Source organism: Rhinolophus hipposideros, assembly GCF_964194185.1.
Source record: "Rhinolophus hipposideros genome assembly, chromosome: 11".
NCBI classification, from domain to species: Eukaryota; Metazoa; Chordata; class Mammalia; order Chiroptera; family Rhinolophidae; genus Rhinolophus; species Rhinolophus hipposideros.
In genome coordinates, this window is record NC_138057.1 from 68,814,920 (window position 1) to 68,830,988 (window position 16,069).

General features: G+C 42.9%; 1 pseudogene across 1 annotated transcript; it reads right to left on the reverse strand.

The window, feature by feature from the left end:
- Positions 1-2,070: 2,070 nt before the first annotated feature.
- Positions 2,071-2,652, reverse strand: LOC308505053 (high mobility group protein B1-like; annotated as a pseudogene). Its single transcript has one exon. The product of its transcript is annotated as a high mobility group protein B1-like (transcript).
- Positions 2,653-16,069: the final 13,417 nt, after the last annotated feature.

The following is a 16,069-nucleotide window of genomic DNA, read 5'->3' on the forward strand; positions in this document are numbered from 1 at the left end:
AGGAGCTCTTGGGCAGCCTGGAGACGAGAGCCTTTGTCTGGGGTAGGCACGCCATTCTGGGAGAAGCCTCCTGCAGAGGCTTTTTCTTTTTCTAGCTTGGTTGTTAGACCCTCTCCAAGGCACCTGACTGAGCTCTCTGGGAGGTAGGAAATGGTAAATGAATACATACCGAGGCTCTCTCCTCAGTGATCGCCACGAGTAGGGTAGTTGACCTATACTGTTCACATGCAGTACAGTTTCTCACCAACACACTGGGGTGTAATGCAATGTGTTTACATGAAATGGGGTGATGCCTGTAAGACACTCAGCATAGTGCCTGGCATGTGTTTCCTTCACAGTCTGACATGTGGTCAGCTTCAGGAACTAGCTGCTGAGCAAATGTTGAATGGGCCATCAGGAAGCAGTAGAATGTTGCTCTCACAGGCCTGGAAACTGGAGGAGACCACTGAGAATCCCCATCTGCTAGCCTTTCTGGCTCCCACCCAGCAGCCTGGATGGCAGAACAGACAGAATTCCAGAAGGCCGTGCCCACTCATTTAAAAACCTTGGCTGAGCTCACACTACGTACTCGTTTGTACCAGGCCCGGAAGGGGGTGCTGTAAAACCCTTAACAAAGCATGACCTCCATGCTCAGGAGGGCCAAGGTCTAGCAGAGTGGACAGGGGAGGACAATGTGTTGGGGACCTTCCTGAAAGTGCTGTGGGTATCACGTAAACACATTGCATTACACCCCAGTGCGCTGGTGAGAAACTGTAGGGCTTACAGTCGTGGAGAGCTTCCTTCACACCCAGCACTCTTCCAAGTGCTGGATGTGAATTCGCTCACTCCTCACTCAAACCCCACTGTACAGATAGAAAACCAAAGCACAGAACAGCTAACCACTCAGCCCTAGATCATTATAAACCCAGAGGTCACAGAAGTGTGATTTGAACTAGACTTTAGCTTTTGCCATGCCTTTACCTACCAGCAGGAGATAGGGTATTATATAATACAACTTGGAAAAGATTTTATGAGTGCCTGCCGTGGCTCTATTCTAGCTAGGGGTGAAAACAATGAAAACAAAAGTGCTATTCTTAATCTGTCAAAGTTAATTACTTAGTGGAGAAATACACATGTGACCTTGTAGTTACATTGTAATATGAAACACAGGAGGGTAAAGATTAGAAGTTAAGAGTATGGGGTTTGGCAACAGAGGGATGTAAATGCTAGATCTATTACATATAAGCTGTGTGGCCTGGGGCAGGTTCCTTAACTCCTCTGTTCCTAAGTTTTATCATCTTGTCTGGCAAAGTGAACATCATGTAGACACTTGTCTCAGAGAATTAGAACAGGATAAAATAAATGGATATTATGAAGAGAAGGTATTTGGCACACTGTCACATAGTAAGCCCTCCTTAAGTAAGACCTATTATAACTATTTTCAATAATAAATGTATGAATGAGATAACGAAGAGAAAATCCTGGAAAGGCAGCAGGGGCCTATATCCAAAAAGACCTTTGAAATATATTAAGATACTGGGAAATAGTGAAGCTCTATACTACAGGAAGATCAGAAATTAGGTTTTGGGGTTTTTTTTTTTTTTTTTGGTTTTTTATTGTTATTGTGTTGTGTTTTTTTAATAAAATAATTGTATTTACTTAGAAGCATTCAGAATGTCAACAAAACAGCTGCAGTTCTTTTTGTAATTACAGAGTGATATTCAGTTAACAGAACAACAATTATTTTGTATAAGCTGCATCAGAGACAACTGAAAATGAAAAAAAAACTACCATCCCCATATATAACTAATTTGTGCTGTGAACCGGCAAGAACCGGCTTTAAATTTCCGTGCCAATTTACAGCCCCCATACTGTACCAGGCATGGTTAGTGGCCACTGAAATCACCACCAGGACAGGGCTATCTAAAGGCACGTTTTGTAGGGTGTTCACTATAGAAAAAAATACACTGGCCACTCTGAAAACACATGTCACACAGCCTTACATTTCAAGCTTTTTCTTTAAAAGGAGTGAGTTCTATACAGGGGGTTAAATGCTTTATAGACAAGCGAAAAAAGTGCACTAGAACCAGCTTATTCATCCTCCTCCTCTTCTTGTTCTTCCTCTTCCTCCTCTTCCTTCTTCTTCTTGCTCTTTTCAGCCTTGACAACTCCCTTTTTTTGCCGCATCAGGCTCTCCTCTAGCTCCGCATGCAGCAATATCCTTTGCGTAGTTTCCCTTCAGCTCCGCAGCCTCCTTCTCACAAGGCTGCGTGTCACCTGCAGAAGTATCATTCCACGTCTCTCCCGGCTTCTTTGCACCATCACCAACGGAGAGGCCGGGATGGGCAACACTTAGAACAAAACAAGAAAAAGGCCTAAGGAGGCCTCTTGGGTGCATTGGAATCCTTGAACTTCTTTCTCGTTTCCCCTTTAGGAGGGACATAGGTTTTCATTTCTCTTTCATAACGGGCCTTGTCTGCCTTTGCCATGTCTTCAGATTTTCCTGTCTTTAGCAGACGTGGTCTTCCCCTTCCCTGAGCGCTTCTGAGAAACTTCTGAGAAGTTGACTGAATCAGCTGGGTGCTTCTTCTTGAGCTCTGCATGGCAGGTTTGCACAAAGAATGTGTATGATGACATTCCACCTCTCGGCCTCTTCGGGTCTCCTTTGCCCATGTTTAATTATTTGTCCTCAGCGAGCACAGAATCATCCGACTCGCACTTGCTCTGTCTCTGTCACTAAGGAGCTCAGTGTACAGGCATGGCTGTGAGAGTGGGAGCCAGACACAGCCCACAAATGAGCTTTAACTCTTGTCACTCAGAGGATGGATGGGAGAGAGAATGAATGGAGCCTAAGACCAGAAAGTAGAACACAGAGGCTGTATCCTCAATTGCTTTGATGGACGTCAAAGAGATCCCTGATTTTGTTTCAGAAGGAACTCAAAGATCAGGAAAACTTAGAAACCTTTGCCCCTTTGAGTTCCGTCCCATAAGTCACGAAAACAATCTGTTCTTTTTGAGAGAAGGTATCAAACAGCGATGTTTCTTGTGGTTTGACCCAACCACGTGGGCTCCTCCTCATTCATCTCCATCACACTAGTCCTAGATATATAAAGAACCATGGTGACAACAGGCAGAAGGTAATTTAATTTGAGCAAAGGCCCCAAGTGGAAGAGACAAGTGGAGCCCTTTCTGAATGTAAATGCCTGAAACACAAGGCTTTGTTTTTTTATTCCTTTTTATCCCCTAGCAAAGGCTCAATCTCATCATGTTTCCAGTAGCATTTGGTCAAACACCAGAGGGAAAAGAGACACAATCTAGGCCATTGCTAATGAAAGGGGGGAAAAAAAGTCTTTCTTGAAATGGAAAAAAAAAAAAAAAAACAGAGAAAAAAACAAAAACAAACAGGATTCTTTGTCTCTTAGAGGGTTCGAAAGAGGAAAGTGGGATTATCTGTAATTCCCATGCCATCATTCACTTCCTAGGAGCTGACAATTCATTCTCTCCTTGTTCCTCCTTGTTCCTCCCCTTGTTCCCCACCCTAGAATATATTAGCCAGAGGACAGTGGGACAGACCTGCTTAGACTGTAATAAGTACAGATAGGCTCTCCTGTGTATATATCTGTTTTTCTGTTGGTTAGTTTGCTTGTGTTTTTTTTAACCTCTTTTTAAAATCTTTTTTTTTAATCTACATATTCTTTTTGCTTCCTCTGCAGATGACTGTTCTGCCTCCTTTTCCTTTCTTTGTTTGGGGTTTAAACAAAGCTCTTGAGATTTAAAGATAGGCTAACCTGGGTGGGGATCCTGATTTTTATCATTTCTTGCATGGGTGGCCTGAAACAGTCATAGAACCTTCCTTATCTTCAATTTGTTCCCATGTAAAGTGAGGATGAGGACGTTTAACTTTCTCAGATTAGGGTGGGGGTGGAGTTCGATAATAGAGATATGAAGTGAGGGCAGATAGTAGGATCTCTAGAAATGCTAGGTCCCACTCAATAGCCCCCACTGCCCTCTCCTGGTTTTAAAATCCCCCCATGAGCCTGTGCCATGGGCTTCTCCCTGTACGCAAAGCCCATGCAGGAGAGATTTCTTGTCTCTCGATCCTTTGATCCATCCAGCACACCACACCATGAGTGACATGTCTAAAACTCATTTCTGATCTTGTCCCTTCCTAGAATAAGGACCTTCACCATTTCCAAATACCCAATTTTCAGCTCCTCAAAACACTTCTATCTTTCAAGGTCCAGCTAAGGCCCCGTTTCTTCTAGGAAGCCTTCTCTGACCAGAGAAGCTCTCATTATCGATATCGAACTCCACAGTATTTCTGGCCTGTAAGGTGCCCCTGGATATTTCCCAAGCGCTCCCAAGAAGCCAGGCTATGCACTGTCCTGCACTCTACATAGACTCTGCTTGACCCTGAGAGATAAAACTAAGGTGACAGATGGATGTCATGGAGGGACAGACAGACGTGCATTCAGCACAAGCCAGAGTTTCCATGCGAACCAGATCTGACCGATGTTAGAATGAGTTTCCCTGCAAACGGTGACTCCCCAAACAGTGCCCAGCCTTGGTTGTCTGTGGCCCCACATGCCGGTGCAGGGGTTGGTGCAAGAGAAACATCCAGGGGTGGGGCCGAGCCTGCGGCCGGATAGGAAATCCACCTAGCTTTGGTTTACAGATCCAGAGCTGAGATGTAGTTCAAGGGTCTGTATCATCACCAAATCTCCTGAGGAGGTGCTTTGGAAAAGAGATGCAGGGACCCTGATCCTTAAGGATTTAGGGACACTTTTATGAGTTAAGGACAGGAAGTGTGTGTATGTGTGTGTGTGTGTATATATATATTTATTTATATATATATATATATATATATATATATTTAAAGCCTCCTGGGTGATTCTGAGAATCGAGCAGATTTGAGAAGCACTGACAGAGCCCATCCCATCCACCTTATGCCAAAGGAAGGAAACGGAGACCTTCATAATTCATATTCAGTCTTCTGCTCTAAGAGGAGTTTAAGCATCTCCTACATGTTGTGATCATATTATAGCCCAGCATTTGAAGGATTCATTTCAACTATTACCCTGGACTAAACAGAGAGGGGAGAACGCTGTTTGCACTAACTCTTACCATCTCTATTCTCACTTGCATATACGCGTACATGGTACCAGTTTTCCAGTCTCCATTTTTGGCTCAGCAGAGGCCTGGAAGCGGGCATTTTGTGAGTGATCTCTGTGTCCCAGAGATCACTTATTTGACCTATATTGCTGCACAGAGTCCTACTGTCTTCCTGGGAGGAATTCTGTTATTATCCTCATTTTATAGATGACATTGCAACAGAGAAGTTAATTAACTGGCCCAAGATCCCACGGCTAGTAAGTGGCAAAACCAGAATTTAAATCCCGAGGCATTTATTCTGGAAGCTACTCTCATCAATATCACTACTACACTTCACAATTTTCACAGATGTGTCCAAATATCTGTTGTCCAATTCCGATTGTAAACAGGTAGCTTCCTACTTAGCCACTTCCCCAATGTCATGCTTTTCCCTAAGACAGTTGAAATCTTGTTCCACAGAAATTGTTGTACTGTTCAAGAAAACCATTTTGTTTCTACAAATATATTTGTGTGCGTCTTTTTGGGGGAAAGGAAATTCATTAAAAAAAATTGTTTCGTCTTTTTTTTTTGGTTTTGTTTTGTTTTGTTTTTTGTATTATACAACTGAGATCACACATCTTCCCATGGAAATAGGGAATACTCATCCATGTACTAGTGAATGTTTAACAACCAGCTCTCCAGGGACCGGGAGGGAAGTAGGGAAGGCTTGATACTGTTTGCTGATTTCGATGATATGAATATTTCTACCAAGGTTAATTTCAAGATACCAGCCCAATGTCATTAAACATCCAACTGGGAAGAGATGGATGCTTCGGATTAGCTCTTTGTAGCCAAAATGTCAGAAATTCTAGCATTTTGTTCCCCTCTACCTGTTAAAATACTGTTTCTTGCTCATACGTAAATGACATCAATTTTCTGGGCCCAATAGCTGGCTAAGTAAAATCATGGAAACCAACATTTACAGAGTGACCTCTGTATTTCAGGGACTATGCAAATGACTTACTATAGTTTAACATTTCCATTGGCTGTATTTTAACAGAAAAGAGTACGGTAAATAGGATTCCCAAACTTATGCTGCTCTTGTGCAGTGACTAGCGCATGACCTACCGACCCTGATGAGACAGGTTGAAACATGGGGAAAGGAGTATCTGTGGACACATGCACACTTCAGTTCCAGTCCTAGCTCTAGCACTACAAGAGGCGTGACCTTAGTCAAGACACAATTTCTACTGAATCTGGAATATATGGCTGAATGTGCTGACCACGTAGGGCTGTTAGGAGAATTAAATAATAGGCCATATGTAAAATACTGGGCACATTACAGATGATCAAAAAATGTTAGCTCCCGACCCTTGCTCCTTTCATAAATCATGTATGTTTTTTCAAACCAAGTTGCCTTCTTTCTTATGCTCAGATTATCCCCACTTGTTCTTCACTCAGAGACCACACGCTTTGTTTCCTGCTTGTATTATATGTCCCCCAGTCGCAGTTGTGATTTCCCTGTATCTGTGGGGTTCTATTTTCAAACTTCCAGTCTTCCTTTCTAAGCCTCTTAGCTTTTCACTGTTGTGTTACTAGTTTCTCAGGCTGTGACTTCCTCAGTCATGCATTTCTCCTTCCACTGGGATATGTGCTCTATCACCACTGCGACTCTTAGTCTCAACTCTGCTTTTTCCTCCATTAATTTCTCACAATACTCCCTCCCCATTTCTCCTCTGTGGATTTCAGACAAAGCCATTTTTACTGATGCGTGTTCTGTTTGCTTCTCTACACAAGAGCGGCCTTCACCGTCCTATTTCTTTCATCTTAAACATCCCTTGCTCCTGCCTACCCTTTCCCTAACTTCCAGCTGCTTCCACTGCTGCAACCTGAAATTTATTGTTTTTATTTTCCCCATTTTTACCCCAAAGGACCTCCGAATCTTTCTTATATCAGCCCATTATTTTCTTTCCCTTTCATTTCCCTCTGAAATTCTTCTAGCTGGGTATATGGTATTTTCCCTTTCGTGATGCAAAGGACCCAGGGGCAATTTACACTGATATATCTGTTTTGCTCTGTAAGGGCGATGCTCATTTTGGGGGTTGAATAGCTGGGTTCTTGACACTAACTTGTGGCAGGGGGAGCGGAAATGCTGCTGTCTCTACATTGAAATCTCTTACATAAATCCATGAACAGAATGACGGTTTAGGTAGTGGAAAGACCAGGGACCCGGACCTAGTATCAGATTCAACTTGGCTCAGCCACGTGATCCTCCTGAGTAAAGGAATTCACTTCCCTATGCCTCACTCTCCCCATCAATAAAATGGGGAAATGCCACAGTGTAGGGTCTAAGAAGGGAGCTCCAGAGTTCGACCGATCAATGACAATCACTGGCTCCTCTTACTAGCTATGCAATCTAAGGTCACCCACTTCCTCACAATGGCAAGCATTTCTTCATCTATGACACAGGTATATCTCAGAATTGAAAGGATGATTCACTAAGATCATGTGTGCAAAATCCTTAACCCATTGCCTGTGCCATCATACACATTCAGTACTAGGATTTAACATTATTGGGATACTTCTACCTTTCTCAGAGGTAACACGGCACCTCATGCATATGTGACTTTGCTGTTACTGTTTCCATGACCTGGATGTCCTTTTCTCTTAATCCTGAAGTGTCTTCCGTGACTCCTTTGTCTTCTGCATCTTTTGCAAAGCCTTCTCCGATCGTCTCATTGCTCGAAACAGAACTCGTCATTCCCCACTGTGTCTCCTCAGAGGATGCTGTCTATGCTGTTTGTAGGTCTAACCATCTTATTTTGCAGCTGTCCATTTACTTACAGGTTATACTACTTACACAGCGCTCCAGACTGTGAGCTTCTAGAGAACTGGATTATGTCTTTTTTTCTTGGTTTCTTAGTACCAAATACAATGCCTAATAAAGGGTAGGAGCTCTCTACATAAATTTCTAATAGCTGGAAGAATGGATGAAGATAGATGGTAGGTGTTCACTATAAGTTTGTGATGAATGAATGAGTCAAGACAAAACCTAGTTTCTATAATTAGGTCATAAGGCAGCCATATATGCACGGGCCATCCAGGCTTTCCCCCTAGCGTGTAGGACTGGGTCAGACTGGGCCCAACAGGCTGACTGACTTGCTGCTGAGGTCCTGACGTGCTGATTTGGACCTTTCACATTCCTGTAGGCCAGACCCAGGGTTTGTCCCCAAGGGTGCAGTAGGTTGTAGCATGGGTATAGGGTTACATAGCCCCAGACTAGAAGATAAGAGCAATTCAGGGCAGGAAGACAACAACTCATTAGCGTAATCTGGTTGATCTGGCTCTGTCTAGTTGTAACTCCCAGACAATGTGGAGATTGACACCATATCATCTTTCATTTCATTTTCTTACACTTGCACTTATTTTCTCATACTTATGGAAATGCCAGAGAGAAAAAAAAAACTAAAATATAATGGGATGTTGTTTTTTGTGTTTTTTTTTTTAACAAAAGCAAACTAAAATTATAATATCTTCCCTTCCTCCATTCTTTGCTGACACTTTTGTGAATAAAACCGACATCTTTCTGACAATGATGTATCAGGTGCTTACCAGGGGAGTTGTCGTATTTCTGAGAGCATGGTTTCATCTATGGAACAGAACGGTTCAACTATTCCTTTAATAAGCATTTACTGAACACAAAGTATGATGTAGGTAGGCTCCCTGTGACATATCAAGAATAATAAAAAGGAGTCTGTTTTGTTCTAGTAGGAAGACAGTCCTGAAAGAGAAGTCCAGGGCTTGAAATTCAAGTCTCTGATGAGTGCTTATTAGCTATGTGATCCAGGACAAGTCAGGGCACTCCCGGAGTCTCAGTTTCTGTATCTCAGAAATAGGCAAGACAAAGGTTGTTTTCTCTCAAATCCCTTCTCACAGAGTCATTGCAAAGATCAAGTGAAATCATCTCTTAAAGAGCTTTGAAAACCGAAAAGTGCTAAGAAATTACAAAGAATGGCATTAAGGGTTTGTTTTATGTCACACATCTCCCTCCCCTGCCCAGTGAATAACATAAACTTCATTCTGAGGAATTAGTATAAATCAAGTGTGAGACTCAGAAATAGCAACTGGCCCTATGAACCCTAAGACAATCCTCCAAGTTCTGACTCTGGTACAAATTAGCTATGTGACTATTGTCAATTCATCTCCCTTGTCTGGACTTCAATTCCCTTATCTTGTAAAATGAGGGAGGCAGGACCAGATAAGGAGCAAGGAGCTCTAAAGGAAGCTTCTATAATAGCTCAGACAGTGTGCTTCTGTAATTCCATGAAAATGACTATCATATGCCGGAACTTGGTAGTGAATTGTTTATAACTCTACTCACCTGAGCAGGTAAGACAGCAGGACACAACTGAATTCTTTAGGCCTAGGAACATAGCAGGTGGGTGGAAGATTCAAGAAGGCAGAGATGTCCCAGGTCCAATGCAGAGGAGGCCAACATGGCTTCTGGGGCTCCAGGCAGCTGTGCCTTCACAGGTTCCTTCCTTCATTATAACGTAAAATAAAAAGTATGTTGGCAGTGTGGAGGTTCCTCAAAAATTACGAATAGAATTACCATATGACCCAACAATCCCTCTCCCGGGTATCTACCCAAAAAATCTAAAAACATTTATACGTAAAGACATGTGTGCTCCAATGTTCATTGCAGCTTTGTTTACGGTGGCCAAGACATGGAAACAACCAAAATGTCCTTCGATAGATGAATGGATAAAGAAGTTGTGGTATATATACACAATGAAATACTATTCGTCGGTAAGAAAAGATGAAATAGGACCACTTGTGACAACATGGATGGATCTTGAGATTACAATGCTAAGCGAAATAAGTCAGACAGAAGAAGCAGAGAACCATATGATTTCACTGATATGTGGTATATAAACCAAAAACAACAGAAGAACAAGACAAACAAATGAGAAACAAGAACTCATAGACACAGACAATAATTTAGTGGTTACCAGAGGGTAAGGGGGTGGGGGGTGGGTGATGAGGGTAAGGGGGATCAAATATATGGTGATGGAAGGAGAACTGACTCTGGGTGGTGAACACACAATGGGATTTATAGACGATGTAATACAGAATTGTACACCTGAAATCTATGTAAATTTACTAACAATTGTCACCCCAATAAACTTTAATTTAAAAAAAGTATGTCTTATGACTTTATTGGTATAACAATGAATATTATTCAAGATCAATTATATTTTTCTTATAAGAGAAAAAATAAAATTTGTATAAAGCAGCCCTCTCAAGGTGTCACAGAACCTAGGTACTATTTCTACAGTGTCTAATGAATAAGCTATCTCTGCTAGGTTCTACTAAGAGTGGCCATGCATCTTACTCAAAGGGCATGTAGACAGCCAGCCAACTGAATCTTGCCTTCCTTCTCCAGGGGGATCTCTCGACGCTGGCACTACTAGGATTTGTACAGGATAATTCTTTGCTGGGTGGGGTGTCCCATGCACTGTAGAGTCTATCACCAGAGGCTAGTTGCACACCTACCTCAGTTGTGACAACCACAAATGACCTCAGACATTGCCAAGTGTCCCCTTGGAGGCAAACTCATCCATGGCGGAGAAACGTTATTCTAGAATATTCCTTCTAGATGACGTTCTGCTTTATGCTAGGAGCTCATGATCTTCTCAGGCAATGGTTTTCCATGTCACTCAGTAAAAGATAAAAGCCCTTACATAGACCTATAAGGTTCTCTCTGATCTTGCCTCCAGTACCTCCCTGACTTTGTTTCCTACTGTTCCTGTCGCTCACGTGGCTCCAGCCTCAATGTCCTTCTTGCTGTGTTTTGGAACTGATCTGCCAGATACACGACTCCCATTTTAGGTCCTTTGGAATGTTTCTTCCTCCTGCATGGAACATGCTTCCCCCAGGTAGCCCTGGGGTTAACTCCCAGGCCTTCTTCACTTTTTTGTTGAAGTATTGCCTTCTCGATGAGGCCTCTCCTAGCCACCCTTTTAAAGATTACTACCCTATTCCCTGGTGTTCCTCTCCCCTGCCCCTTCTCTATCCCTATCTCTCTCTGTCACTTTCTCTCTCTATATATATATATTTTTTTTTTCCATAGCTGATTACCTTCTAGCACACTATATGATTTATATTATTTCATTATGTACTGTATTTGTCATTTATTGTCTTTCTCTCCCCTGCTAGAATATAAACTCCATGAGGATAGGAATCTTATTTTGTCTGTTTTGTTCATCACACAACTGCTACACAATGCTTGATAAATATTCATTGGATTGAGTTGAAAAAAAAAAAAAAAGAATTTGCTTGAAGTAGCTGCTAGCCCTCTGTGTCTTTGAACAGGCCCTCTAGGAATTTCTTCCTTCTTCTGACCCCAAATTGCATGTCTGTGTCTCCCTTGTTGTGTGACTGACAATTCCTTCCATGGTGGAGTTTTATGTGTCTCTTCCTGAAATGCTCCCACTTTCCTGGACCACCTTTCTGTTTGTTTATGCCTCTTTGTTTCCCTTTTGTCCCTGGGCTGCCTGGAGTGGCAGAGGGGATACCTGCCTGCTCCGGTTTCAGAACAGCTGATTCTTCACTTCTGATAGCTGTTCTATCATGAAAAGGAATGATTCAAAAGAGACTGGAAAAAGCAAGACCTTGCCGTTCCTTTGAGCACAAACAATGATCGAGAAAACATAGGGGCCCCTTTCAGTCTTCCTGTTGGGAATTATTTACCACTGGAGCTGCTGTATAGAAGGGCCAAGCTATGGGGTTATTATGTCCTCCTCGGAAAGCTGGCTGGGGAGAGGTGGCTAAGGAGTCATTGCAACCAGGGCTGGCATGTGGGGACACGAGGAGCCCATGACTTACTGGAGACACAGCCCTTGCTGACCCAGTTTCAGCACAACATTGCCTGACACAGCATTGCAGTCCACAACTTTAATAACTCGGTGACATGCAAAGCAGTTCTGATGCAAAGTGGAGCTGACAGAGCAGCGGAGGAAAGGATCTGCTTCTCACTGAGCTGCGTGGGGAATCTACTCAAGGTGACTGCAACCTTCGCAACCCAGCTGACAGTCCGAGCCTGCTCTTGCAAACAAAGAAAGTGGGTTTGTTTTCCATGAGGGCAAACATGGGGGCGGCAGACAGTGAGTGGAGCCAACTCAGAAGGACTGGTTGATACAAACTGTCTCTTCTGCTTTGACACATGTCCCTGGTATTCCTGCTCTTCATCATCCCTGCTGCCCCTGCCTTCATCCAGGCCTCCACCACCTGGGCTATTGTAACTGCCAGGTAATATCCTCAGGGCTTCTCCCCACATCCGTCCTGCTCACAGCCGATACAGGGGACATCAGAAAGCATATTAATGATCACGTCACTTTCCATGTCAAACCCTTCCATGACTTCTCGTTCCTGTGACAATATTGTTAACACAAAACACAGTTCTCTGTGCTCAGTCTGTGAGCTCCTTTTTTAGCTTCTTCCACTCAGTTCTGTATATTTCTCACCACTTCTTGCCACCACGTCAAAATCTAGTTTCCTTTTTATAATTTATTGAATATGCACTATACTTGTTATTGCCTAATGTTCTGATGTAAATGGTAATTCCATGTCTACTTGAATGCTTCCTGTGCTGGGAGACTCATTACCTTAAACAACGGCCTTTTCTAATGCTGAACAGCTTTAAAGCTCCGTAAATCATTCTTTATAAAAGACAAACGCTGGCCCATAATTCTCATTTTTTGCCCCTTCATCTGCTCTCTGGAGTCCCACAGAACATGTTCTGTCTCAGGCCTTATTTCTGAGATGTGAACTCAGTGAAACACAGCTTCTGAGTGTCTTTTGTGAGTTCCTGGGTACTGTACCCATTTTTCGTACGCTGGGGGTTTTCTTCCATCCCAGCTTCCAACGTCTTGCCTTTTGCACCTTTCTCACACATGAAAGATTCCCCTTAAAATCAACAGGGGAAAGTTGTACATTAGGCATTTAAAGATAATAATGACAATTAGCCACAATAACAATTAGCAACTGCTCCTGGCTTACGGGTATGGAGGTTTTGACCTAGGTTGTGCAATTTAAGTAATTTAGTCTAATATTAATTAAATATATATGTGATATATATATATATATGTGATATATATGTGATATATATATATATACAAAAAAATGGAGTATTCAGTAACCTCCAAGGTTCTTGTGATTCCCTACAGGGCAGTGTATATTTAGAGGTCGATTCCTGCGTTCAGACAGCAGTTCCAGTGGAGTTTCAGAAGACAGTGATTACTGGGGCTTGAAATTGTCGGACAGCTCCCTGGAGGTGGAGTGTCCTGAAGGGGGCCTGAAGGAAGAACACACAGTGTATAGCAGAGAGGAGGGGAGATGGATATCTATATGCAAATATGTCCGCACACATACATCTGCTTCATATGCATTTTAAACCTTAAATTGACTTTCCCTTGCCTTCCACTCTGGTTTCCATGGTAACCCTGACCACTTATTTTTTCTTTTAACCTCCTTTTCATTGTTTCAGGATGAGGTGAGCTACGTGAGGGTTAACCAGTCAGGGGGAAGACAGGAGATTTTAAAGCAATTATTTGGATTTTTTTTTTTTTTTTTTTAAAGAAAACCGCCAACTTTGCAATTTAAAGCAAACTCTCTCTGGTATATTTGCCCTGAAGGATGCTGTAAGGAGAAACTCGAGCCAGAATCCCTTTTGTCCCCTCCTCCCTTACTTCTATTATTACCATGCACTTATTGCTAATACAGCATCTAAACTTACCATCTCGGTAACTATGGCAATAAAATGGGTGAGATTCCCTTCCATTATGACTTGAATTGTTAGGACTTTGCAAAGAGCACGTGCGTTTGCACAGGGGAGGGGGATGACACACTCCGGGGAAAACAGTTATTTCAACTCCCTGCAGAGAGTTGAAGACCGTCATCTATCAGCCCACATGCACATGGAGAATTATCACCACGCCTGAAAGAGGATGCAGACATCGTACCTGGGGTTACAGTGTACATCCAGAGCTCGCAAACTCCCATGTGCACAGGCTGTACAGCCAGGAGCCCAGGCGAAAGAGAGAGAAGGCAAGAGGCAAGATAGGAGGATCTAATCCAGGGGCCAGCAAACTGTCTCTGTGAAGGACCCAGTGACAAATATGTCAGGCTGTGAGGGCTATACTGTCTTGGTTGTAACTTTTCAACTCAGCCTTTGCAGCACAATAGCAGCCACTGACAAAATGTGAATGAATGGCAGGTGTGTTCCAATATAATTTTATTTATGGGCACTGAAATCTGAATTTTAAATACTTTTCACGGATCATGAAATGATATTCTTTGTTTGTTCTTTTCCCCCCAACCACTAAAAAGTATAAAAAACATTCTTAGTTCCCAGTTTCTACCAAAACAGGTGGTGAGCTGGATTTCTCCCATAGGCCATACTTTGCGATTCCTTATTTATAATCTATGTCAAGAAAAATGCATTTCACCCCAGTGGATTTTGTTATTATTCTTATCTGTTTTGCTACATGTAGGAATAAATGCTGCTACTCTTAGCTTCGACTTTTATCATTAACTACCGTGTTTCCCTGAAAATAAGACCTACCCCGAAAATAAGCCCCAGTTAAGATGGTCAGCCAGACAGACGCATTTAGTATGTTATGACAATGTTCCAGAAGAAGATGACATGACTGTATTTGAATAAATGTAGAATGTTGTACATGAAAAAATAAGACATCCCTTGAAAATACGCCCTAATGCAGTTTTTGGAGCAAAAATTAATATAAGACCTGGTCTTATTTTCGGGGAAATATGGTATGCGTCAAGCACCATATTGAGCACTGTAAATACACTATCTTATTTAATCATCACTAAAACCCAGTTTAGAGTTGAGAAAAACAAGGCTCAGGAATTGAACTCCTTAAGGTCACGGAGCTTGTAAGGACAGTTGACATTCAAATCCAGGGTCTTTCTGGCCCTTCGAGGCCCAGCATGGCTTTTCTCCTCATAGACACATTAGCCTTCCAACTTCGGAGAGTCTCCTATGTCCGCCAGATTCCATCACACCCCACTCTCAGAGGACTGAGCCCTTAAGTCTAACAGAAGCACATCTGTGAGAACAGGGCCCAGGGACAGTCAAGGCTCATCTCATTGCAGTGCTACGATATTCATAAGAATCCACTGGGATCGGCCTTATACACCCCGGCTCCACTGACATCTCTTGCAGGCCCTAATCTCTGATTTGCCCTTGGCCTTGGCATGTAAGGCCATGTGCATTCACTGTCTTCTGGCCCCAGCTGTGCCCCAGGAAGAGCCTTAGCATTCTGGGCGGCATACATCTACCTGTCCAGCCTCCGCTGGCCTATGGGTGCTGAGATCTTAGCTCCATGGCCCATAGATGTCCTTCATTGGCTGGCTAGTCTCAATTCCCGTAATTCCATGCCCTCCAAGTCCTTTGAGGGGAGGTTCTGAGAAGTTGGGGTGCTAAGTAAGGAGAAAAAAAGCTCCAGTGCTGGAAGGAGTGGGTCGTTGCCTTGTAATCTCGAAGGAGGCAGGAGATTTTAATTACTCAGGACAGTCGTAGAGGGAAAAGCTAGGAACAGGGAGAGGAATTTATCAAGTGGCAGATTCTCGCTTGCAGATTTTATCTGAAGTTGCCAAATACACCTTCTACCACAGGTAGCTGGGATGTGGTAGAGAGAGGAGTGCACTGAATGGGGATCCAGAGTTTTGGATTCAGGGCTTCAGTCTCTCGTTGCAATAATGAGACTCAACTATATCGTATCCCTCCTTTCCAGCTAGAACACAGTGACTCCATGACTTTGGGAAATGTATAGTTCAGCAACAGCTGGCCTTGATTTTCTTGGCAGGTTGTGTGACTTGGGAAAAGCCAGTCCCTTGCACTGAGCCCTATTTTCCCATCTGTGCCATGTGAATAGCAATCCTCTCTAGCTCCAGAGACCGCCAATTACAACCCTTT